The following is a 6542-nucleotide window of genomic DNA, read 5'->3' as shown; positions in this document are numbered from 1 at the left end:
GATAAAGTATGTGAGTGGAAACACCTTTTTGTGCTCATCTGTAAGATGTACTTACTGCAATTATGACATTACTACATTTTACCTAAGAAGCAGGGTATGAAGACTCCAGACCACTGTAAACAGCGAACATCCAGCAAACACATTCCAAAATTCATAATCAAACTGCTGAAATACCAGACTGAAACAAGTGCCTGGTAATGAATTGTTACTGACAGAAATTTTGCTTCTCACCACTCAAGTTTTTATCAGACAGGTGATTCTAAATGACAAGAGCAAGGCTTCTCATCTCTGAAAGCAAAGCTGAAAGGTGAACTCCAAAAGCATTTGTGTGGGTGGGCACCAAATCAAAGAAAATTCTCATCTGATAAAATTTTATATTCTTTGTAGAAACACAGAATTCAATTTAGTGAAAAAAGAGACAGAAGCAGCCAAGTCTCCATGATCACGTACTTTCTCTTGAATAAATTAACAAAAAATCCACAACAAAACCCACCACAAACATAATCTGGGTTTGATTCAGTTTTGGTTTGGGTAAATCAGTCCATCGCTGACCAACTTTTCTAGCATTACCATCCAGAATGAAGAATATGGGAGAAAATAATCTGTAAGGGATCTTCCTTCACAGGTCAGTCATGACAAAAAGGAAAACGAAACATGCATTTCAGTGGTGTTAGGCATGAAAATACCCCACTGAAGTTTTGTGACTGTGTAACTACAAAGTTCAATTTTTAAAAATAAATTGTTCTTGACAGCAGCAGCTGGCAACAGAATTGCACTGACTCTCTCATGCTGCTGACACACCCTTGCAGGCTCGCAGGACTGCTGGGTGCTTGTCCTGCTGTGCTTTCCCAGCTGCAGCGCCACTGAAACACGCGCCCTGCCCAGGCACGCTGCCGGTGAGCTCATCCCTGGCAGGTCACAGCCATCTCTTGAGCAGATGCTGGGGAAGGTAAGGCAGCATTTATTAGGATATTTAGAATAGAAAGTTAACATATCAAAGCAGAATCAGACAGGGATCCTTTCAACACCTTCCTGTGCCACACCTTAATTGTCTTAAGAGAATGAATGATGCACTATGTGGTTTATTTCCTTTCCTCCCCTTCACCTGAGCTCGAGCTGAATGTGTTATTTCTAGCATCCTCGCATATTAAGGCAGTCATAAGTGAGAGCAGTTATGCAAAACTTAAAAAAAATAAATCTGAAGTAATGAAAAACTCAAATTTTGCCATGTTGTCTAAATGAGCTTTCTTCACAAGCACAGACATCTTCCCAGTTCTTCAGGGATGAGGGAGGCTATGACTGAGTCCTCCAAACCATTTGTGCCTTCTTGGGGAAGAGAATAACACTTACTGGAATACTGTTACCAGCCAGCAAATCTGCACTCAATACAAGGCATCAGCCTGACCATCTCCATGGTACACCCAAAAAATTGTTCCATGAACATTTGTCACTAAATAAGTAAATCTAGTAATAGGAAATTTGTATTTTTGGCAGAAGAGAAACACAAAGCTAAATGGTTTGAAGCCAAAGATAGGTAAAGTCACTCTAGGAGAAACACATACATTTGAAGTGGGGTGATTAACCACTGAGACAATCTAGCTCCAGGCACCACAGGGTCACTGGCACTGGACATGTTTAACATGGAAATGAGATCCCTGGAGATGGAATTGCAGAGCTGTGGGCCCACAAACACACACACTACCAATGCTCTTCCTTCTCTTCAGTGTAGACAACAATGTGGTGTGACTCTGTCTGCTCATGGCAGCTGCAGTAGAGTAACTCAAAGATTTCTTTATTTCTCTCTTGGTTTGAGCACATTTTAGTAACATATGTCTGGCAAAACTTTGGGTCCCACATGACAAATATCTTAATAATTACTGCAAAAAGCCTAAGTCAATTAATTTTGTTGTTAAGATTGTACAACATGTTGGTGATGTGACAGACCAGATAAACCAGAACTACTATCAGTGATAAGGCAGGGTCAAATCAACTAGGGGATTCCAAACTGGGATTCAGATACTCCACTGGGGTGGGGTAAAAAGTCCAGAAGAGAGAGAATCAGACTTAAAAATGGCTGAAGTGTTCTTGTGTGATTAAAAGAAGAAATAATACAGAGAATAGTGCCAGTGTGAGAAAAGAGTTCAGCAGTTTAAAAGAAGCTCTATGATAGACCTTTTCACAGACACACTGACGCAGAGACAGGTGGCACTACTTGGAATCTGGACTAGCAACCAGCAAAATGACCATTAAAAACTCCTGTTTATAGGAAATAATCACAGAACTACCCTTTATGTCTCAGTTCAGCAAAAATACCATTGTTTGATATGAAGATTTTGGAACTGAAAAATGGAGAAGGCTTAGATTTGTATTTTATCAAAGGTGTAAAATACTGAAAATTTAGAAGACCATCAATGGCTCTGTTATAAAAACATGAGGGCTGCAAGAATAAGCTTTACTGGTGACATAGAATTAGAAGGCATCATAAAACCAGAGTGCTGGGTATCCTAGGTGATGAATCAGATGACACTCAGAATTTCAGTAACAGATGTGAAATAAAATCCAGTAATACACATTCAAGGGTCATGCATGTGTAGATTAATAAAAAATAATTATGCTATAAGATGTTTCTAAATTTGAAAAATTGTAACAAAGGATGGATTTGAATGCAATTGTCATGAAGACCATTATAAACTGCCAGTATAACAGGACTGAAAAAGTAAAATGTGATCTTCCAAAGTACCAGGAGGAGTATTTCTACTAAAAGAATAGCATCACTCACTAAGTGTTAATATAATACCAGCAGCTCATGCTGAGAAAAAGGTGGATTTGTTACACAGGAAGTGCAAAGAAAATCTACAGATTGACCTGGGTAACAGGAAACATAGCACATGCCAGGAGAGTAAGATAGCTTGGCTTGTCTATAGAGGTAAGATAAAGGCTTTAGGAGGTCAGAAATGTTGTCTGTAGGATGCTGTTAGAGAAACGGACACTAGCACCACATACACTGGTAAACTAGACTGTTCCAAAGCATCTGTTTGACCACTGCCCTGCTGCTCAACTACCTGAGCAGCATAAACACAGTTAATAGAAATAAGTGAATAGGAAGCATTGTTCTCATTTAATAATTTTCATGATGCTCAAATTACAAAGGTACACATGAAGGAGCTGTAATAACAGCACGCTTAGCTAAAGAAATCAAGTCTTGGCAAAACTATTGCAAGGATGGTGACAGGAAGGGGCAGAGGGGAGGAATACATCTGTGAAGCCACTGGTTGCCTTATCCAACTCTTCCTTCTCCTCCTCGAGCAAGAAACAAACCTTCAACACACCACAACCTAATTTTTCAGAAAATCACCAACTAGGCCTTATTTTTTGTTTCTTTGCCAAAAAATGATCCATTGTGATTATGGTTTAGTGGGAAGGTAAATTTTCTGAATAAAACCATGAGCCAATTTCAACTTGGAAATAACATCAGCGATCAATGTCCATCACAAAAGTAAAATGTCAGGCAGACTGAAGTTTTCATGATACTTGAGTGTCATTGAAGGAGGAAAGTGTAAAACTGGGGTAATTTTTTTTAAGTCCTAGTGGTCAAACAGAAGCCAGGGCTGATGGATCGTTATATGCTCACAACTCATCATCTACCCAGGACACACCAGCAGAGCAACCAACAGTGACGTATTTGTAAAATGTAACTTTATTCCCTGTACTGATTGCTTTTTATTGTCCTTCTTACTCAGTTCCTTTTTACTTTTGTTGCTAATCAGACTTCTCCACTTGATGAAGTGTGATCTAAATCTTCACATTTTGGTCATGCAATGAAGTTGAAGGAAGGCCTGCATGCCCTGTTTTAAGGGAGTCCTATTACTCTCATAAAATTATTTAAAGAAGAATTCACGACAGGATTTCTTTCAATGCTTAAGCATTGAGAAGAAGAGTAGATTCTCTGCGATAAAGTTACCAAGAGATTTGTTACATCGTTGGTTTGTCTCATGAGCTCTGCTCGCAGCAGATGCTGACCCCTGCAGTCATAAACGCAACCCAACAACCGAATAGTGATTCGAGCTTCTTTTCAGACAGAAAGCATCACTTCACTGCATGTCGCAGCTTGACAATCAGTGGAGGTGCAGCTTCTCACTTGCTGAAAGGCCCTTTTAAAGGGGAGACATGAGAGTAAAAGAAGCCAAACTAGACATTGGCATCGACATTGACCTCCCAATCTTATGCAAGAAACATGATCATTTTCCAAAGACTTCCTATTTTTAACCTCCCAACTACTGTGCAACCCCAAATATGCTACACACTATGCAACAGAAATTCAGAGAATTCCATGCCTGTGCCCTAAAGAACGTACAGCTTTTCAACTGTGATGGCTAATTAAAAAAACCAATCACTTCTACCTATTTTGTAGAAATCTACAAATTTTGTCTCCTGTATGGTCTTGCACCATATCTTGTATGCTGTTGGTTATCTAGTTTGCCCCCAACATCAGTATGTATCAGTCATACTTTTAGCTCATGAATTCACTCACACAACTCTTCTCATCGCCCTTCAGGTTAATAATCTAGCCTTGAAATTAAACGGAAAGCCTCCTTTTTGCTAATCTTCCAGCCCAGTTACTCAAGCCAGTGATGACTGTTAATGTTCCACAGCTCCACAAACCAGGTCTATTTAATCACTCACACAGCTTCTGGTTCACCTTCAAGGATTCTCAGCAATTGACACATACATTTATCCACAATCTATTTCACACCCATGACTGCACAAACCTTCCCAAGAGCCTCCTTCTCTGAAGAAGAAAGTGCAGCTCGATTACAAGCCACCTCTGTATTTTATTTCAACAATGAAAGTTGGCGGGTCGTGGGGGAACTGCTTGAGTTTATAGCCACAAGCTGGCAAACACCGGAGAAGGTGAAGTGCTAAATCACTCCACCTCCTCCTCGCATCCTGGATGCCTGCCCTAGCAAAAATAACTTTGGGAGCACTCCCCTGGTACAGAAGGAGCCAGCAAGACATTTATGAGGTGGGATAATTCAGAGGGCAGGCTAAAAAAATAGAAACCAATAAAAATAAAATCTTTTTCCCAGTCCAAACCAATTCCTCGATCTGCTTCACTGTGTAGCTACATGAACAGTCTTGTCACACAAAAAAAGCAGAAACAGTGCTTGAGCTTGTATAAACAGTGCTGTATCTGAACATCAAGAAAAAGATAAAAACACAACTGAACAACCAGTTGAAAAATAAGAAATGGAAAAAAAATTATTCTCAAAAACTGGGGAAAATTTGTTCTGTGCAAGGGACTGCCACCAGCTCACTATATGGATTGAGTCTAAATATTGTTTGAAGGCATGCTTGCCCAAAAATGAATTTAATTTTTAATAGAGCAGCTAGGAATATAAAAGCACGTGAGATTGCAAACAAACTGCTGAGGTAATGGAACTTGAAGATGTTCCCACACACTTCAAATTCACCTTAACTGCAGAAGGGAAATTCATCAATGACACCTGGCATCCAGTGAAGGCCTCTAGCCCATAAAAATAAATTTGTTACAATGCTTTGTTTCACATCAGCCATGAAGTGCTGTTGACCAGGTCTAATTGCTACTGTGACAAAGTAAACAAAAGTGAAATGAAGGAGCCAAAGGACACATGAGAATCTCCATACACAGCTCCAGGATTTCGTTTTACCCTGTATTTTAGATAAAACACAATACAAAAGAGTCACTCAATACCTTTAAAGTCACATCACTCAGAGGCCTCCTCAATAACATGCTAGTACCTCAGGTTAAACAAAGATTTGTGTCAAGAAGAGCATGCTAAGGACAGGTGATGGAATGAGGTTCATTCCTGATTATCTTGACTTGTGTTTTTCTTTAAACTCACAGTTCAGAAATTATTTCAGCAGAAAAATAGTTGGAAATAGCATTTTCAGAAAATTAAACAAGGTACTTGGGAATTAAATCCACAAAAGGATTAAAGCATTTGCTCTGCCTTTGCCTCTCAGTTTTGCTTGTACTTGACACTCATTGTACCTCCTTGTCATAGAAGACAACTCAAAGAAAAGCTGTGCTATATTCAAACAATAATTACAGCAACGACCACCACAAAACCAGCACAATTCCTGTCTGGAATCCCTTCTGTTAGTCTGGAACACACAAACAGAAGTGGGAGTCGCAACGCCTTTGAAAAAGGTTCAGGACCCAAGAGGAATTTGTTCACAAAACCATGACTTGCAGCTGAAAGCAGTGTCCCTTGGGTCAATATTGGGGCCAATACTGTTCAACATCTTTGTCGGTGACACGGACTGTGGGATCAAGTGCACCTTCAGCAAATTTGCTGACAGCTCCAACTGCACGGTGCAGTCAACATGCTGGAGGGAAGCGATTTCATCCAGAGGGACCTTGCCAGGCGTGAGAGTGGCCAAATTCAAAACTCATGAAGTCAACAAAGCCAACTGCCAGGTCCTGCACCTGGGTCGTGGCAATCCCAGGAACACCAACAGGTTGGGCAGAGAAACAACTGAGAGCAGCCCTGCAGAGAAAG

The sequence above is a fragment of the Corvus hawaiiensis genome, chromosome 5 (genome assembly GCF_020740725.1).
Source record: "Corvus hawaiiensis isolate bCorHaw1 chromosome 5, bCorHaw1.pri.cur, whole genome shotgun sequence".
NCBI classification, from domain to species: Eukaryota; Metazoa; Chordata; class Aves; order Passeriformes; family Corvidae; genus Corvus; species Corvus hawaiiensis.
This window is presented reverse-complemented; position numbering follows the sequence as displayed.